Source organism: Pristis pectinata, chromosome 12 (genome assembly GCF_009764475.1).
Source record: "Pristis pectinata isolate sPriPec2 chromosome 12, sPriPec2.1.pri, whole genome shotgun sequence".
NCBI lineage: Eukaryota > Metazoa > Chordata > Chondrichthyes > Rhinopristiformes > Pristidae > Pristis > Pristis pectinata.
In genome coordinates this window covers 51,784,619-51,805,449 of record NC_067416.1, presented here as the reverse complement: position 1 = coordinate 51,805,449, position 20,831 = coordinate 51,784,619, and the positions used below count along the sequence as shown (strand labels likewise).

At 48.0% G+C, this 20,831-nt stretch overlaps 2 pseudogenes; one reads left to right on the top strand and one right to left on the bottom strand.

Moving 5' to 3' along the window:
- Positions 1 to 20,831, top strand: part of LOC127576615 (zinc finger protein 850-like) — a 97,891-nt pseudogene that overhangs the window by 5,419 nt on the left and 71,641 nt on the right.
- The window catches only part of LOC127576610 (zinc finger protein 721-like), a 75,638-nt pseudogene that overhangs the window by 9,960 nt on the left and 44,847 nt on the right, over positions 1 to 20,831 (bottom strand).

Here is a 20,831-nt window from a genome sequence, read left to right as displayed (position 1 = left end):
GCTGGTAGGTCCTGTCGCTCAGAATCCCCTCCATTAATTTCCCACCACTGATGTTAAGTTCAGTGGCCTGTGGTTCCCTGGCTTGTCCTTGCAGCCCTTCTGAAATAAAGGCACACCCTCCAGACTTCTGGTGTCTCACCCCTGGCTAAGGAAGATGCGAATAACTCTGCCAGGGCCCATGCAATTTCTTTCCTATTCTTCCTGCAAGGTCTTGGGATGCAATTGATCAGGCCCTGGAGATTTGTCCACCCGAATATTCTTTCAGACTGCCAGCACCTCCTCTTTCGTAATGACGATATGTCCCAAGACATCACTACTCGTATCCCTTAATTCCTTAGCTTGCATGACCTTCTCTGTGTAAATACAGATGAGAAATATTCATTTAAGATCTCGCCCCTCTCTTGTGGTTCCACACACAGATGACAGCATTGATGCCTAAAGGGACCTATTCTCTCCCTAGTTACCCTATATTGGGCTTCCCCTTTTCCCGTCTTCAGTCCTGAAGAAGGGTCCTGAGCCCAAAACGTTGACCGCCTGCTTTTCTCCACGGATGCTGCCTGGCCTGCTGAGTTCCTCCAGCATCATTGTGTTTTTTATCCGGATTCCAGCATCTGCCGTCCTTTGTTTCTCTGATACAAACAGAGGGATTGAGTTACCGAGCATTGAGTATCTTCTTCAATATTTTTATTAATTTCAAAAAAAAGTACAAAGTGCATGAAACCAAGTGAAAAAAGAACAAAATGTTACACGATAGATTGTGTTGAATCACACTAGAAATCACAATGCTTCATATCAATAAACAAAAAAGAGAACAATATTGATTTGAAGTTGGAATAATTTTATTATATAAAAAAAATCTAACCCCACTGCCAAAACCAAAGCTGTTTAGTAACATCCTAAAGACATGGTAATATTAGCCAATATCTGTAGTTTCAGCACAAAATCAATGGTTTTGAAAGTAGTTCAAAAAAGGTCCCCATGATATTTGAAAGTTCAGAATAGATCCAGAAATAGAGCAACAGACCTTCTCTAAATTTAGATATGACATAACATCCTGTAACCACTGAGCATGAGTGGAGGGGGGGGCGTAGTTTCCTCCCATTTAAGCAATACAGCCCTCCTGGCTGTAAGAGAAATGAAGGCCAATATGTGTAAGTCCAAAGTTTCCAGAATTATACCTTTTTCTCCAACAATCATGAATAATGCAGTTAAAGGATTTGGCTTAAAATTTATTTTAAGAAGTACTGAAAAAGTTTGAAATACCTCTATCCAAAATTTTTCCAGACTCAGACATGACCAAAACATATGAATTAAAGAATCCTCTCCATTATTGCATTTGTCACAATAAGGAGATATATCCGAATAGAAACGCAATAACTTGTCTTTGGACAAGTGAACTCTCCGGACCACTTTAAATTGAAGGAAGGAGTGACGTACACATAATGATGAAGTATTAACCAGTTTCCTCAGAAATTGAAATCTGCAGATCACGCTCCCAAGCATTTTAAATTTTGTCTAAAGGGACCTTATTCGTTCCTGATAACCTACCATAAATCTTAGATATTGAAGCATCATAAAAAGGCTTCATATTAAAAATTACATCTAGTAAGTTCTTATCAGGACTTATAGGGAAGGTATGTACTGGAGATCGGAGAAAACCTCTAATTTGCAAATATCGAAAAAAGTGAGTTTTTGGCAAATTATATTTCGTTGACAATTGTTCAAACATTAAGAAATTTCCACCAACAAACAGATCCTGAAAACAAGTAATACCCAATCTTTCCCATTCTTTAAAAACTATGTCAGTCATAGAAGGTTTAAAGAAAAAGTTAGCAAAAATGGGACTAGACAAAGAAATCTCAATAAACCATAGTATTTTCTAAATTGTAACCAAACCCTCAAAGCATGTTTAACTACCAAATTATCAGTTAGTTTATTTATTGATAAAGGAAGTGAAGAGCCAAGCAAAGAAATAATAGAAAGTTTTTTAACAGAATTAGCTTCCAAAGAAACCCACAGTGGACAGGCCTCATGATTAATGTAATGTAACCAAGAAGTAAGATTTCCTATATCGACTGCCCAGTAATAAAACCTAAAGTTGGGTGAGGCAAAGCCTCCATTGTTTTTAGCTTTCTGAAAATGAACTTTATTTAATCTAGGATGTTTATTTCCCCATATGTAAGGAGAGATAATTGAGTCAAGAGAATCAAAAAAAGACTTCGGAATAAAAACAGGTAAAGCCTGAAATAGATACATAAATTTAGGTAAAATATTCATTTTAATAGAATTAATGTGGCCAATCAGCGATATTGAGAGGGGTGACCAATTTGGTAAGACCCTTTTCACATCATTCAGTAAAGCAAGAAAGTTCTCTTTAAATAAATGTTTATAATTTTTAGTAATAGTTGCACCCAAATAGGTAAAATGATTTCTTACAGTTTTAAAAGGAAGGTTAATGTCGAATGGCATCAGATTGTTCAAAGGGAAAAGTTTGCTCTTGTGTAAATTCAGTTTATATCCTGAAAACTGAAACGGGAAAGTAAAGAAAGCAGAGAAGGTAACGAAGTCTCAACATGAGAAATGAAGAGCAGTAAATCATCAGCAAAGAGCGAAACTCTCCTAAAGATACCGGCAGTCTCTGTTGATTCTCGAAAAGCGAGAGCTAAAGGTTCTGGAACCAGGTCAAATAGCAAAGGGCTCAAAGGGCATCCCTGTCTGGTTCCACGTTGAAGTTTGAAAGGTTCAGAAAGTTGAAAGTTAGTAAGAACATGGGCAGAAGGAGATAAATGAAGTAATTTAATCCATTGAATGAAATCGGGCCCAATGTTAAATTTCTCTAAGTTTTTAAATAGGTAGCACCATTTAATGTGATCAAAGGCCTTCTCGGCATCTAGAGATATCACACATTCCGATATTTCCTTGAGGGAGAATAGATAATATTCAATAAACGACGAATATTAAAATGGGAATAACGGTTTTTGATAAACCCCGTCTGATCACTGGATATAATTGACGGTAAAATATTTTCTAATCTACAAGCCAAAACTTTGGATAAAATTTTAACATCAACATTCAGTAAAGAAATTGGTACGAAGAACATTGTGTTGGATTTTTATTCTTCGTAAGAATAAGTGAAATGGAGGCTTCATAAAAGGATTGTGGTAACCTTCCCAATTTGAAAGAATCCGAAAAAACAAAACTTAAATAAGGTATAAGCAATGAGGAGAAAGCCTTATAGAATTCTCCCAGAAATCCATCAGGACCCAAAGTCTTTCCAGAGTGCATTAACCGTATAACCTCGGCGATTTCCTCATGAGTAATAAATTTATCCAATTGTTTTCAGTTAGCAGCAGAGAGTGTAGAAATATGAATTGTTCGAAAAAGTTGTTCATTACAGTATCATCTTTAGGAGAATCAGAACTATAAAGTTACTGATGTTTGGCGTTTTTTACATCCAGAAGACAGGGAATATTCATTTTTTTCTCATGTTCATCACACATATTCCAGGATTGATTTTTTTTTATTGACAGTCAAATGATTTCATCAATCAGATCCTGTGAATAGAAAGAGATTGCTCTTTCAGACTATGCTCCTGTGTTTTTATCTTTAAATCTCCCCGGACTCCCTCAAATAATTAGATCATGGCGTTTTAATCTAACTTTGCTATCTGATAAAGACTTTTTAAAATTTTTGGAGAAACAAATCCCTTTCTTTTTAAAGAGAATACCCCAGGGGAGGCTTCTAGTCTTATTATATGGGATACTTTTAAAGCCTTTATTAGAGGACAAATTATTCCTTACACGGCAAGTGTTAAGAAAAAAGCTGACACAGAGAGGATTGATTTAGCCAATCAATTGCAACTTCTAGACCAAAAATATGCCTAGGATCCAGATCCCACTTTATATAAAAGGTGAGTTGAAATTAAAACCAAATATGATCTCCTTTTAACATATCCAATTGCAAATCAACTCTTAAAAGATAAAACTCAATTTTATATCCATGAAGATAAAACAGGTAAATTATTGGCTAATCAATTAAAAACCTCTACAGCTGGACGGCAAGTTAAGGAAGTTCGCAGAGCCAATGGAGAAAGGACAATGGATCATTGAGAAATAAATGATACTTTTAGAGAATTTTATTCCAAACTTTATAGTTTTGACTCTCCTAAAGATGATACTGTAATGAACAACTTTTTTGACCAATTAAATATTTCTGCACTCTCAATTCTCTGCGTCAGTCTCTCACCCCCTTCCCCACCAAGTTGCTCTTTCAAACCATCGGTCAGGGTTTCATCAATGATCCTGATATCGCTGTCTGTGGCTCGGCTTCGAATTTTGTCGTCCTTTGTTTAATGGTATTCTGTTTAAAAAATTTTAAAGATATGATCTTAGAGACCCAAATAAATACATTATTTGTCTTATCTCCCTCCCAGCAATTAATTTCAAACCAAATTCATTAACTAATTCAATTTGGTCATCATTTACGACTAAGGAAAATAGTTCCTTGCTGTCAGCTCTTTGAGTCTGGCACGGCAGTGTAGCGGTTAGCGTAACGCTATTACAGCACCAGCGACCTGGGTTCAACTCCGGCCGCTGTCTATAAGAAGTTTGTACGTTCTCCCCATGTCTGCGTGGGTTTCCTCCGGGTGCTCCGGTTTCCTCCCACATTCCAAACACGTACGGGTTTGGAAGTTGTGGGTGTGCTATATTGGCGCCAGAAGCGTGGAGACACTTGCAGGCTGCCCCCAGAACACTCTCCGCAAAAGATGCATTTCACTGTGTGTTTCCGTGTACATGTGACTAATGAAGAAATGTTATGTCAAACTCCTTATAATCAATGCCTGGCTGTCTGAAGAAATTCTTGATCTAAAGCAATGCATTCATACGCCGTAAGGAGAGTTTCCCCAGATACATTTCTTCGAAATTGGGCAGGTTTAGAAGGTTGTGGGCCAAATGCAGGCAAATGAGACTCGCTTGGATTGGGGCACCTTGGTCAGCATGGACCAGATGGGCCGAAGGGCCTGTTTCTGTGTTGTGTGACGCTGTGACATATGGAAGTGGTTGAGCCGGGTACATTAACAACACTAGAAAGGCACTTGGGACGGGGACAGGGAGGAGAAAGGTTCAGAGGGATTTGGACCAAACCGGGGTCTGAGGGAGGACGTCCAGTTTTGGCCTCACGGGATGGGAGGGACTGGTGTTCCCCCTCCTGCGGGGATTGAATTCTCCAGTTTCAGGTCGCCATTGTCCTCTGCAGATCCCAGTTGTGAGCCGTTTTAATTTCCCTCCCCATTCCCACACAGACCTGTCTGTCCTCAGCTCCCTCCACTGCCGGTGGGGGTGGGCGGAGGTGGTGGCGGGGGCTCAATGCAGATGAGAGGAACAGCACCTCATTTTCCACCTGGGTTGTCTAAACCTATGAACATCCAATTCTCCAATTTCAGGTCACTTGTTCCCCCTCTGTCCCTATTCTGTCTCCTTCTGATCTACCCCGTTCCTCCTACCCCCACCCCCAGTCTCTCTCCCCCTGATCTACCTCGTTCCTCCTACCCCCACCCCCAGTCTCTCTCCCCCTGATCTACCCCGTTCCTCCTACCCCCACCCCGTCCCCTCTCACCCACTTTCCCCCTCCTCCACCCACTCCAATCTGCCCCTCACCCACACCCTCCTCCCTCCACTGTTGCCGCCTGCTCAGCCTCCCTCCGTTATTGGGCTCCCTGCCCCACCTTCCTTCCCTGTCGGATCCCGTCCGTTTCAGCCCTGTTGTTGGGTCCACCTGTCGCCTCTCTGCCTCTGCTGTTGTTTCCGTTCATCGCTCCTCATGGATGGACAGGTGGAGCGAGCTCGGGCTTTTCCCTTCGGAGAGAACGAGGGTGAGAGGTGACTGGATAGAGGTGTACGAGATGATAAGAGGCACAGATCGAGTGGACGGTCAGAGACTTTTTCCCAGGGCGACAATGGCTAACGCGAGGGGACATAACTGTACGGTGATTGGAGGAAGGTATAAGGGGGATGTCAGGGGTAAGTTTTTTACACAGAGAGTGGTGGGTGCGTGGAACGCACTGCCGGCAGAGGTTGTGGGAGCAGGTACATTAGGAAGATTCAAGAGACTCTTATATAGACACATGAATGATAGGGAAATGCGGGGGGCGATGTGGGAGGGAAGGGTTCGATGGATCTTCGAGCAGGATAAAATGTCGGCACAACATTCTGGGCCGAATGGCCTGTGCTGTGCTGTATGTTCTATGTAGGGGAATCCAAAATTAGGGGGCCGAGCAAGAGGGTAAAGACCTGAGGGGCAACTTTTTCACGCAGGGGGTGGTGAGTGTGTGGAACGAGCTGCCAGAGGAAGTGGGTGAGGCAGCTACAACAGCATCATTTAAGAAGCACTTGGACAGGTACATGGAGGGGTGGGGCTTAGAGGGATATGGGCCAAACGCAGGAAATTGGGACCAGCTGGGTGGGCACCGTGGTCAGCATGGACTGGTTGGGCCGAAGGGCCTGTATCCGTGCTGTATTGCTCTATGACATGACAACAACAAAATTTCACACACTTTACAACAACGGGGCACAGATGGTCATTAAAGTAACAATTGCGTTGACTGGGCTTCAGGCATTTATTTCAACGGTGCTTTCACACAACAGCATCGACTCGTGTGGGCTGCGTACTACAACAACAACCTCCAATAAGGGGGCATTACAACAACTTCAAACACTTCACAGGACATCGGAAGAGTAATCTGCCAAAAACTAGGAATGAAGGGACAAAATGATTATCCACATTGGCACAATCCTACAACTTCTCACATTAATGGGATGATCCAACATCTGGCACTGAACCAGCATCCCAACAATCCCTGCCTTCGGAAGGGCATTGAAATAATCATTGCTAAGTTGGTTTATTATTGCCACACGTACTGAGGTACAGTGAAAAACTTTGATTTGCATGTCATCCATGCAGATCATTTCATTTGTAACGAGAATGTTTTAAAATTCATTCCTTCTTCTTTCCTGATTCAACAGCGAGGTATTCGCAAATAAAGGAGGCACGTTATATGTGTTAAAGGTTATAAAAGCTGACTTTATTAGAATTATATAAACTCCACTCAATAACCACTTCATCGAAAGATAGGGGGAAAGAATCAATCAATCAGTCAATGAATTGATCTGCTGCAGATGCAAGAGGGAAGCCCAGGTGTCCAACAGCCTCTTCTATCTCTCTCTCTCTCTCTCTCTCTCTTTCTCTCTCTCTCTTGTCCCTCTCTCGCTCACTGTCTCACTCTCACAGCACCCGGTCGTGACTCCAGCCTAAACTGAGATTCTGATTTGCACAGAGAAGTAGCCCCATTTGAACACCCTCCCTTACCCCACTACTTTTCCATGGTACCAGGTGGTACCTTCATATCTCTTGGGACCTTTGGCCGAGGCACATAACTTAAAGACATCAGGTTTTGCGGAAAAACATGTTTTTCACTGCTTAGATAACACGTTCCTCTCAAGGCTGAGTATCAGCACCCTGCTACATTCGCAAAACATTCCCCACATTCTCAGCTCACACTATTTTGTCTCACACACTTTAGCACAAACTAAGGAGGAATCAAATATGACTTCTGGAAAATTTAACTCTCTCCTTATAAGTTGTTACTTGTGAATAGATGACTGAAGGTTTGGGTTCTTATCGAAACAAAATATCCCAACTGGATAAGATTATTGGTATTGGTATCAGTTTATTATTGTCACTTGTACCGAGGTACAGTGAAAAATTTGTCTTGCATACCGTTCGTACAGGTCAATTCATTGCACAGTGCATTGAGGTCGGACAAGGGTAAAACAATACAGAATGCAGAGTAAAGTGTCACAGCTACAGGGAAGTGCAATGCAGGTGGACAATAAGGTGCAAGGTCACAACAAGGTAGATCGTGAGGTCAGAGTCCATCTCATTGTATAAGGAAACCATTCAATAGTCTTATGACAGTGGGGTAGAAGCTGTCCTTGAGCCTGGTGGTACGTGCCCTCAGACTCCTGTATCTTCTGCCTGATGGGAGAGGAGAGAAGAGAGAATGACTTGGGTGGGTGGGGTCTCTGATTATGCCGGCTGCTTCACCAAGGCAGCGAGAGGTATAGAGTCCAAGGAGGGGAGGCTCATCTCCGTGACGCGCTGGGCTGTGTCCACAACTATCTGCAGATTCTTGCGATCCCGGGCAGAGCAGTTGCCGTACCAAGCCGCGAAGATTAGTGAAGAAATCAGAACAAAATATCCCACCAATGCTGAGTCTGATGGGGTCCGGCTGCTGGATAATATTAAACGTGCATGGGGTAAGATCCAGAGAATTCCCGAGGGGAAGGAGAAAACTGGATGGACGCCAGCATCCAATCACAATGAAGAATGAGGGAACGTGTTCAGTTACAAGACCAGCACGATGTGGACTGTGAAAAACATAAAGATCAGATGATGAGCAAGTGAAAAAGGAAAAGGAGAACTGTGACAGGTTACACAGTCCGTGGGACAGAGACACGAAAACATCAACAGAGCAAATCTGTGCGTTAACTGAACAAGTGAGAGAACAGAAGCAGAAGTGAGATCGAATGGAAGTGAACTATCGGAAGCTCAGTGGGATGAGGGAGAACGGGACAGAGGGGAGTGGTCACCGCTTCCCCTAATCTGCGTCTGGCCTCCCCTCGGCAGTAGAGGAGGCCGAGGACAGACATGTGGGTGGGGGAATGGGCAGTGGAATTAAAATGGCCGGTCACCGGGAGATCCCGGCTGGTAGGCGGATGGAGTGAAGGTTCTCGACAAAGCGATGCCCCGATCTGTGTCGGGTCTCACCGGTGTAGAGGAGGCTGCACCGGGAGCACCGGATGCAATAAATGACACCGGTGGATGCACAGGTGAAGGACGGCCTCAGCTGGAAGGACTGTCTGGGGCCCTGAATGGTGGTGAGGGAGGAGGTGCAGGGGCAGGTGTAGCACTTGGTGCGGTTCCAGGGATGTGCTGAGAGGGGGATGGGTGAGGAGAGACCAGCTGACAAGGGAGTCACGGATGAGTGATCCTTGTGGAGAGAGGAGAGGAGAGAGTCGGGGAGAGGAGGGGAGGCGAGGGAGGAGGGGGGTGGCAAAGGGGGGAGGGGAGAGGGGATGGAGGGAGGGAGGAGAGTGGAGGGGGAGAGGGGAGAGGGGAGGGGAGAGGAGAGGGGAGGGGATGGTAGGGAGTGAGTGGTGGGAGGGGGGAGGGAAGAGGTGATGGACGGAGGGGGAGGAGGGTGAGGGAGGGGGATGGAGGGGAGGGAGGGAGGAGGACAGGGAGAGGGGAGGGCGGGAGGGAGGGGGAGGGAATGGGGAGAGGGGAGGGGGAGAGGGGAGGGGGAGGGAGTGTGGTTGGTGGGAGGGAGAGACGGAAGGGCAGAGGGAGGGCAGTGGAAGAGGGAGGGGAGGTGGGAGGGGACAGAGAGGGGGATGATAAGGTGGTTGATTAAATCTGTGAGGTGCAGCTCAGAGCTGAATCAGAATCAGGTTTATTATCACTGACGTATGTCGTGAAATTTGTTGTTTTGTGGCAGCATGAAGACAAAAAAGTTACAAAAATAAATAAATGGTGCAAAAGAGGAATAACGAGGTAGTGTTCATGGCTTCATGGACCGTTCAGAAATCTGATGGCGGAGGGGAAGAAGCTGTTCCTGAATCACTGAGTGTGGGTCTTCAGGATCCTGTACCTCCTCCCCGATGGTGGTAACAAGAAGAGGGCATGTCCCGGGTCTGGAAGGCTGCAACGTACCCAGGGGGAAGAGGAGGTGCTGTTCCTCAGGCTGGTGTCGGGCCTCGTTGTAACAGTGCAGGGGGTGGGGGTCGGGGTGGGGGTGGGAGGGAGAATTAAAGTGACAGGTAAGCGAGAGCTCAGGGTTGATCCTGCAGACTGAACACAGGTTCCCCACAGAGTGGTGATGCAACCTGTGTTCAGTTCCTCTGGTGTAGAGGAGGCCACACTGTGAGCACCCAATGCAGTGAGTGGATTGGAACAAGTGAATCGTGAATAAGAGGAAAAGGGGTCCAGACCCCACATTAAATTCAATGCTGGGTAACTCATTCCCTCTGTTTGTATCAGAAGTGGTCACTTCTGCTGTCAATCATCTGCCTGTAACATTGGAAATCAAAGGACGGCAGATGCTGGAATCTGGATGAAAAACACAATGATGCTGGAGGAACTCAGCAGACCAGGCAGCATCCGTGGAGAAAAGCAGGTGGTCAACGTTTCGGGATCAGGACGATCTTCAGGACTGAAGATAGGAAAAGGGGAAGCCCAATATAGGGTAACTAGGGAGAGAATAGGTCCATTTAAGCATCAATGCTGTCATCTGTGTGTGGAACCACAAGAGAGGGGCGAGATCTTAAATGAATATTTCTCATCTATATTTGCACAGAGAAGGTCATGCAAGCTAAGGAATTAAGGAATATGAGTAGTGATGTCTTGGGACATATCGTCAATACAAAGTAGGAGGTTCAGGCAGACTTAAAGCATATTAGGGTGGACAAATCTCCAGGACCTGACCAATTGCATCCCAAGACCTTGCAGGAAGAATAGGCAAGAAATTGCTTGGGCCCTGGCAGAGTTATTTGCATCTTCCTTAGCCAGAGGTGAGATACCAGAAGACTGGAGGGTGTGCCTTTATTTCAGAAGGGCTGCAAGGACAAGCCAGGGAACCACAGGCCAGTGAACCTAACATCAGTGGTGGGAAATTACTGGAGGGGATTGTGAGCGACAGGACCTACCAGCGTGTGGAAAGGCAAGGACCACTAAGGGATAGTCAGCACGGGTTTGTGAATGGGAAATCGTGTCTCACAAACATCACAGTGTTTTTCATCACAGGCGGAGGACTGTGCCGGGCTGCCGTGTGGGGAGCAGGCGCAGTCTGGATCTTTGGCAGTTGCAGACACGATAAGACTGCAGATGCTGGAATCTGCTGCAAAAAGGCTGCTGGAGGAACTCGGCAGATCGAGCAGCATCTGTGGAGGCAGAGGGATGATTGTTGTTTCGGGTCAAGATACTGCATCAGGACTGAGCGCAGAGGGAAGACAGCCGGCATAAAGATATATTAAAAAAAAGTAGAGTTAAACACCATTACTTTCTCCCCGAGGCTTGATGGATGGGGAATGTCACAGAAAGATACAGCACAGAAACAGGCCGACACAGTCCACAACTCCACACTGATCCCACATTCATCCTTTTTTTAAAATTCTCCCTACGTTCGTCAACTCTCCCCAACTTCTCCCACTCACCAACGGCAATTTACAGCAGCCATTTGACCTACCAACCAACAATGTCTTCGGGACGTGGGAGGAAACTGGAGCTCCTGGAAGAAATTCCCAGTCACAGGGAGAACCCCCACACAGCCTGTACCCAAGATCTGGATTGAACCTGGGCTCCTGTCACTGCAAGGTAGCAGCTCTATTAGCTGTGCTGCTCTAATATCTGGGACAAGACCCCTGCTGAGCTGTTGTCTTTGCCATCAATCTGCTGAAAGTCCTGCAGGAAATTCCGGGGGAAGCTCTTCACCCACACAGTTCAACAATGTGGAACGTGTCACCACACGGAGGGATGGAGGTGAACCACAGGAATGCATTGAATGGGAAGCCGAATGAGCACAGAGCTCGTAGAGCTGCTGCCTCACGTTGACAATGTTCAATCCCGACTTCGGGTGTTGACTGTGTGGAGTTTGCACCTTCTCCCTGTGACTGTGTGGGTTTCCTCCCACGTCCCAAGAGGTGTGGGCTGAAAGGTTATTAAAGGACTGTAAATTGTCCCTAATGTGTGGGTGATGAGTAGAATCTGCTGGTGGTGGGGGTGAAGCAGGGTGTGGTCAATGCAAATGTGTGCAGAATTTTAAAAATGTATTAATGTAGGATCAGAGTAAATGACTGGTTGTTAATCAGTGCAGACTCAGTGAGTCAAACGGGCCAATTTCTGTGCTGCATCTCTCTGTTACTCTGAATATTCACACTGGCTGAGATGGGAGGAGGCTGGTGGGGAGCAGAAACACGGGAAGGCAACAGATGGGTTGAATGGCCTCTCTTTCTACTGTTCATTGTGTGCATTGCAGAGACAGGAAGGGCCTTCGATAAAGTGTTTCAAACAGAACTGCTTTATTTTAATCAGAGATCCAGAACATTGAACTCTAACACAGTTAAAGAGATTACAAAAGGAAATTAACTGTGCCCAATGACCAGGGTTCAATCCTGGGCAAGATCAGCAGCCTTGACAGAATCCGATCCCCGTGAACACCAGTAACACTTGTGAATTTGCGCTAGATTTCAGTAGCAGTGATGGTTGTACATTGAGCATACAGCATGTTTAATCTTTCTCTGCAGTGTGAATTCGTTGGTGTTTCAGCAGGTTAGATGACGAAGGGAATCCCTTCCCGCACTGAGAGCAGGTGTACAGCCTCTCCCTGGTGTGAACTCGCTGGTGTGTCAGCAAAAGGTACGACCGAGTGAATCCCTTCCCACACTCGGGGCAGGTGTACGGCCTCTCCCCGGTGTGAATTTGCTGGTGATTCAGCAGACTAGATAAATGGGTGAATCTTTTCCCACACGTTGAACAGGAGAACGGTCTCTCCCCCGTGTGTATCCGCTGGTGCATGATCAGGTTGGAAGAATGAGTGAATCCCTTCCCGCACTCAGGGCAGATGAACGGCCTCTCCCCGGTGTGAACTCTCCGATGTTTCAGCAGATCAGATGACTGAGTGAATCCCTTCCCACACTCGGAGCAAGTGTATGGCCTCTCCCCAGTGTGAACTCGCCGGTGTGTCAGCAAATGGGTTGACCAAGTGAATCCCTTCCCACACTCGGAGCAGGTGTACGGCCTGTCTCTGGTGTGAACTCACTGGTGTGTCAGCAAATTGGACGAATCACTGAATCCCCTCCCACACTCGGAGCAGTAGAACGGCCTCTCCCCAGTGTGAACTCGCTGGTGCCTCATCAGGCTGTAGAACCGAGCGAATACTTTCCCACACGTTGAGCAGGAGAATGGCCTCTCCCCAGTGTGAACTCGCTGGTGTGCCTTCAAGGTGGATGACTGAGCAAAGCCCTTCCCACACTCCGAGCAGAAGAAAGGCTTTTCCCCGGCATGAACTCGCTGGTGCGTCATCAGGCTGGATAACTGAGCCAATCCCTTACTACACGTTGAGCAGGAGAATAGCCGCTCCCCAGTATGAATACACCAGTGTGTCAGCAGGAGGGATGACTGAAGGAAGCCCTTCCCTCACTCAGTGCAGATTCACGGCCTCTTCTCTGGGAATTTGTTGGTGCATCAGCAACTGGAATGACCGAGTGACTCCCTTCCCACACTCAGAGCAGGTGAACGGCCTCTCCCCAGTGTGAATTCGCTGATGTTGTGTTTGAGATTCGCATGAACAAATCCTCTGCTTGTTGGATCCTATAAAAGAAATTTACATAAGTCATCAATAGGTACAGGACAGTATTTCAGCTGAGACTTCAGTCTCTGTAGCGAGCTGTTATGATAATGACAAACACAAGCTTGAGGAACAACGTCATCTCCCATCTGGGAACATTGCAGCATCCAGACTGGCATCAAAATCTCTGGTTGTCTTTCCATCTATAATCAGAATGGGCCATTTCTGCCCTCTGTTCTACCCGTTGCCTCCCTCACCTACTCTGCCACTGAAATTCAATGTGTTTTCTGTCTTTCACTGTTAAAAGGGGTATCAAAGCAGATGGAGACACAAGAGACTGCAGTTGCTGGAAATCTGAAGCAATACATAAGGGAGCTGGAGGAAGTCAAAGTGGGTCAGGCAGCATCTATGGAGGGAAATGGACAGTCAACATTTTGGGTCTTGGTGGTGTTGGACTTGGCGATTGTATTGGTATTGGTTTATTATTGTCACTTGTACCGAGGTACAGTGAAAAACGTGTCTTGCATTCCAATCGTACAGGTCAATTCTTTACACTGTGCAGTTGCATTAAGTTAGTACAGAGTGCATTGAGGTGCCAAGAAAGCTCACCAGTGCCTCAGATATGCACTTGTCTACATCAATGGTGCTGAGGTCAAGAGGGTTGAGAGCTTCAACTTCCTGGGAGTGAACATCACCAATAGCCTGTCTGGTTCAAATCACGTAGACGCCATGGCCAAGAAATGTCACCAGCAAATTCTACTTCCTCAGGAGGCTAAAGAAATTTGGCATGTCCCATTGACACTCACCAACTTATATCGATGCACCATAGAAAGCATCCTATCCGGATGCATCACGGCTTGGTACGGCAACTGCTCTGCCCAGGACCACAAGAAACTGCAGAGAGTTGTGGACACAGCTCAGTGTATCATGGACACCAGCCTCCCCTCCTTGGACTTTACCTCTCGCTGCCTTGGTGAAGCAGCCAGCATAATCAAAGTCCCCACCCACCCGGGTCATTCTCTCTTCTCCCCTCTCCCATCGGGCAGAAGATACAGGAGCCTGAGGGCACGTACCACCAGGCTCAAGGACAGCTACTACCCCACTGTGATAAGACTATTGAACGGTTCCCTTCTACCATGAGATGGACTCTGACCTCAAGATCTACCTTGTTGTGACCTTGCACCTTATTGCACTGCACTTCCTCTGCAGCTGTGTACTGTTACTTTGTACTGTTATTGTTTTTACCTGTATTACCTCAATGCACTCTGTACTAACTCAATGTAACTGCACTGTGTAATGAATTGACCTGTATGAACAATATGCAAGACAAGTTTTTCACTGTACCTCGGTACAAGTGACAATAATAAACCAATACCAATACCAAAATACCAAGCCTAATGCCCCAACGCAGTGCCGAGAGACATTCACTGTTTTGGCTCCTTTTAACAAGATTCACTCAGCTCGGACCTCACAAGCGGACGCAGAGTTGGGAATTTATTTTCAGGGACACATGCGAGTGATTCCGGAGATCGGGGGCGGGTTTAGCTTCACATATTGACGGGAGAAGTGCTTCTGAGGAGTGGAGACTTTAAACAAGATGGTTTTGTGTGCAGAGTAACGAGGAGATGGCTCCGGGACCAGTGGACACCAGGTTTAAATATTTTTGCAAAATCATCTAAGGCGGTGCCAGCGTTTTGGCGCTGCAAGATCTCCTTTGTTTTGTCTCTCTCTCTCTCTCTGTCTCCCCCTCTCTCTCCCAATGCTCTCCCGGCTGCCGGATCGAACACCCGACCAGGCGGCGACGCTGTGGCCCTTCCCCCGGCAGAGACATCGCCTTTGCCCCCGCTCCAGCCTCCTCTCCCCGCACAACCGAAAACTCCATTCACCCAGCTCGACTGAAGGCTCCTCCGTTCGGAAGCCGGAACCAGCTCCTCCCGCCGCAGAACCGCACCTCCCGTCTGCATTAAAACAGGACAATCCCAGAGCAGGAGGGACAAGCGGCTGAGCACAGCGGGGCGGGCAGCAGCGGTCCCGGCAGAGGGGGAAATCGTGTCGGGCCTTGCGTCAGATTTTGCTCAAGGTCCGGGACCCAGATCTGGAGGGGAGGGGGAGTAGGGGGAGGGCGGAGGGGAGAGGGAGGAGAGAGGGAAGTGGGAGGGCAGAGAGGGAGGTGTGGGGGAAGAGGGAAGAGGGGGGAGAGGGGGAGGAGGGGGAGGAGGGAGGAGAGGGAGGGGGGAGGGGGGAGGGAGAAGAGGGGAGGGGGAGGGAGGGGAGAGGAGGAGAGAGGGAGGGATGGGAGAGGGAGAGGGGGAGTGGAGAAACAGCAGTGAGAGAGCCGGAACTGCCCCATGACGTCCCGTGAAGTTTCTGCAGGTCCGCACTGGATCCAAAGCCCCACCTCGGGGCCAAACACCACAGCCCGGGTGTGGATAAACCCCCCGCCCCGGCTCTCCGGTCCTCCCTGCCGCCGGGAGCCGTGCGTGGGGAAGGTCCCGTCCTTGGGACCACAGGCTCCGTGCAAACACAGGGAACTGCACCCGCTGTTATCCGGGTCGGAACAGACCGCGGCGGGAGAGGCTGGGGGAGTGGGAGAGTTGGGGAGACACACGGGGGGAGACACGGGGTGGGGGGGAGACACTGGAAGTGCGGGGGGGATGCTGGGGGTGCAGGGGAGACGCTGGGGGAGCAGGGGAGACGCTGGGGGAGACACGGGGTAGGGGGAGACTCTGGGGTGAGACGCTGGGTCGGGGAGAGACACGGAGAGAGGCTGAGTGGGGGAGATGCTGGGGGGGAGACGGAGGAGGCGCGGGGGTGGGGGAGAGGCTGAGGGGAGGCGCTGGCGGGGAGAGAGACGCTGGGGGAGACACGTGGGGGGTGGGGGCCGCTACTGGAATCCGGAGCAACAGTCGGCTGGAGGAACTGGGCCGCCTGAGCGGCGTCTGTGGGAGGGAAGGAAGGGCCGACGCCCTGCATCGGGGGTGGGGAGGGGAGGCGGCGGGTGTGAAGAGGAGGGAGGGAGGGAGGGAGGCAGGAGCCCGAGGTGATTGGTGGACAGAGGAGGGTGGAAGTGAGGGGTGGAGTTTGGAGACAGTGGCAGGTGGATGATGGATGGGAGCAGACAGAGAAAAAATGAGAGACAGATGGGAGGAGGGGAGGTGGAGGAGGGGAGGAGGAGAGGGAGAGGGGAAGGAGGGGGTAGGTGAGGAAGGGGGAGGAGGAGGAGGAGGGGAGGGTGTGAAGGTCGGAGACGGCTGCTGGAGGGAGATAACCAGGACCACACAGGGCTCCCCGAGCTGGACGTGGGAATGGGAACCACTGGGGGAGGGGTGTCCGGCAGATGGAACCGGGGCCACATTGGGGGGAGGGTGAACTGTGTGTGTGTGTGTGTGTCATAGGTGGATGGTTGTGGGGGACCGAGGGGGGTGTTGTGCGGGGTGGAGTGGGGAGTCTGGAGGGGGAGTGGGAAAGGATGTTAACATTGAAAGACCGAAGGAAGATCAAAAGAAGAGGGAGGGGAAGGAAAAACTAACCCTTCCCACTACCTGGGGCTGTATTTCTTTATTCTCTGTCAGTCTTGCACCAGTGTCATTATGTTTATTTTGTTGTTGATTTTGCCCCCGTGTAAGTTCTGTAGAACCTACGGTAAGTTTATGTTTGTCCTCGTCTTGTAACACACAGAGCCGCCTCTGCAGAAAGCCTGTTGTCATTCCTACCCTGGGCCTGTCTGCCTCTGACAACAATCAACTCACCAGAGGGGAGGGTTCCCTGAGACTGGCAAACCCAGTGATCCGCAGGTTGTCTGAGGCCGTTGAAGGAACTCGGAGACTCAAGAGACACTGGAATCCTCCATAGATGCTGCCTGACCTGCTGAGGTCCTCCAGCATTTTGTGTGTTGCTTTAGACATAACACCTTGGTTTCAGATTCACAAAATCACTTTAGATCTTGGTATAAAATTCAATCATATTCTGATCTGACCTTGCACCTTATTGCATTGCACTTTCTCTGTAGCTGTGACACTTTACTCTGCACTGTTATTGTTTTTACCTGTACTACCTCAATGCACTCTGTACTAACTCAATGTAACTGCACTGTGTAATGAATTGACCTGTACGATCAGTATGCAAGACATATTTTTCACTGTACCTTGGTACAAGTGACAATAATAAACCAATACCAATACCAATCACTGTCCCCAACCACTCTTCCATAACGTCAACTACCAGATTACTAATTAACCCCTTCTCACCCCACAATCCTGAATTTAAAATAGCCTGTTTCTTTATTGGCACCTCAACACTGATCTAAAAGTTCCTCCTTTCTGCACTCCATTGATTTGCCTTCCACATTATTCCCATGCATTTGGTTGGCCCAGTCTGTATGTTGGTGGCACGGTAGTGTCGTGGTTAGCATGACACTATTACAGCGCCAGCAACCCGGGTTCAATTCCGGCCACTGTCTGTAAGGAGTTTGTACATTCTCCCCGTGTGTCTGTGTGGGTTTCCTCCGGGTGCTCCGGTTTCCTCCCACATTCCAAAGACGTATGGGTTAGGAAGTTGTGGGGGTGCTGTGTTAGCACCGGAAGCGTGACGACACTTGTGGGCTGCCCCCCCAGAGCACTCTACACAAAAAAAGATGCATTTCACTGTGTGTTTCGATGTACATGTGACTCATAAAGATATCTAATCTAATCTGATCATGGTATAAGGGAACCATTCAATAGTCTTATCTCTGTGGGATAGAAGCTGTCCTTGAGCCTGGTGGTATGTGACCACCTGGTGGTATCTTCTGCCTGATGGGAGAGGGGAGAAGAGAGAATGTCCGGGGTGGGTGGGGTGTTTGTTTATGCCGTCTGCTTCACCAATACAGAGAGAAGTGTAGACAGAGTCCACAGTGGGGAGGCTGGTTTCCGTGACGCACTGGGCCGTGTCCACAACTCTCTGCAGTTTCTTGCGGTCCCGGGCAGAGCACCTTGATCTGACTCAGTGGCACAGGGAAGGCCCCATCTGGTGAAAGCTTGCAGGGTTAGAATCTTGCGGCATTACTAGCTCAGCTCAGAGGCTATCTTTGGGTGGTAAATGTCCAATGTAATTGGAATTTTGTCACAAGTACCGAGATACAGTGAAAAACTCAGTTTTGTGTGCCATCCATGCAGTTCATTTCAAAACATAAATACTTTGAGTTAGTACAGGGGAAAAGCAATAACAGAATGCAGAAGATTGTGTTCCAGTTACAGAGAAAGTGCAGTGCAGGCAGACAATAAGGTGCAAGGGCCACGACGAGGTAGACTGTGAGGTCAAGAGTTCATCTTTATTGTACAAGATGTCCGTTCAATAGTCTTATAACTGAGGGCCAGGGGCAGCTTTTTCCTGTTAGGGGAAAGGGTAAACCTGGCAAGTTTGGGGAACCCAGGCTGACGAGAGATATTGAGGGTCTGGTCAGGAAAAAGAAGGAAGTATACACTGGGTTCAGGAGGGCGGGGATGAGTGAATCCCTTGATGATGATAAAAAGATTAAGAAATCCCAAGAGGGAAATCAGGAGGGCAAGGAGAGGGTATGAGTTGGATCTGGCAGGGAAGGTGAAGGAAAATCCCAAGAGTTTCTACAGCTATATTAAGAGTAGATAGGTGGCTTGAGAGAGCATAGGTCCCCTTAGATATCAGCAAGGCCGCCAATGTCTCGAGCTGCAGGAGATGGGTAGGATTTTTAACAAATATTTCTCCTCGGTGTTTATTGAGCAGAAAATCATGGTTGCTCAAGAGATGTGGGAAACTAGTGGAGATGTTTCAGAGGACATTCGTATGACTAGGGAGGAGGTATTTGCAGCCTTACAGAGCATGGTAGTGCAGCAATTAGCGTAACTCTATTACAGCTGTCCGTAAGGAGTTTGTATGTTCTCCCCATGTCTGCGTGGGTTTCCTCTGGGTGCTCCGGTTTCCTCCCACATTCCAAAGACGTACAGGTTAGGTAGTTGTGGGCATGCTATGTTGGCGCCGGAAGCGTGGCGACACTTGCGGGCTGCCCCCGGAACACTCGACGCAAAAGATGCATTTCACTGTGTGTTTCGATGTACATGTGATGAATAAAGACATCTTATATCATCATCATTAAGGTGGATAAATCCCCAGGGCCTGACCGAGTGCCTCCTCGGACTTTGTGGGAGGCTGGAGATGAAATTGCAAGGCCCTTGTGGAGACATTTTCTTCATCGTTAGCCACTGGCGAAGTTTGTGAAGACTGGAAGGTGTCCAATGTTGTTCTGTTGTTTAAGACAAGCCAGGGAACTACAGGCCGGTCAGCCTGACATCAGTGGTGGGGAGGTTACTGGAGGGAATTCTGAGGGACAGGATCTACCAGCATTTGGACAGACAGAGTCTGATTAGGAGGAGTCAGCGTGGCTTTGTGCGTGGAAAGTCGTGCTTGGCAAATCTTGCAGTTTTTTGAAGAGGTAACCAAAAGGGTAGATGAGGGGAGGGCAGTGGATGTTGTCTATTTAGACTTTAGCAAGGCCTTTGACAAGGTCCTGCATGGAAGGTTTGGAAGGTTAGGTCCCATGGAATCCAGGGAGAGCTATTTAGGTGGATTCAAAATTGGCTCACAGGTAGGAAGCAGCGGGAGGTGGTTGAAGGCCGTTTCTCAGAATGGAGGCCGGTGACCAGTGGTGTGCCGCAGGGGTCGGTGTTGAGACCCTTGTTATTGGTTATTTCTATAAATGATTTGGATGCGAATGCACAAGGCTTGATCAGTAAGTTTGCAGACGAAGCGAAATTCGGAGGTGTTCAGAGTGAAGAAGGTTATCGTAGATTTCAGGGGGATCTTGATCAGTTGGGGAAGTGGGCTGAGGAGTGGCAAATGGAGTTCAATACAGATAAGTGTGAGGTGATGCATTTTGGAAAGTCAAACCAGCGCAGGACTTGTACCATGAATGGTAGGGCGCCGGGGAGTACAATGGAACAGAGGGACCTAGGAGTATAAGTGCACAGCTCATTGAAAGCAGAGTCACAGGTAAACAGGGTGGTGAAAAGGGCATTTAGCGCGCTGGCCTTCAACAGTCAGTTCCCTGAGTACAGGAGCTGGGACATTATGTTGCAGTTGTACAAGTCGTTGGTGAGGCCGCACTTGGAGCACTGTGTACAGTGTTGGTCACCCTGTTATAGGAAAGACGTGGTTAAACTGGAAAGAGTGCAGGAGAGATTTCCGAGGATGTTGCCAGGACTCGAGGGCCTGAGTTACAGGGAGAGGTTGGCCAGGCTCGGTCTTTATTCCTTGGAATGTAGGAGAATGAGGGGCGATTTTATAGAAATGTTTAAAATGATGAGAGGCGTAGATAAGGTGGACGGTAACAGTCTTTTCCCCAGGATAGAGGACTCCAAATCTGGGGGCCAGAGGTTTAGGGTGAGAGAGGATAAGGAACATGAGGGACAACTTTTTC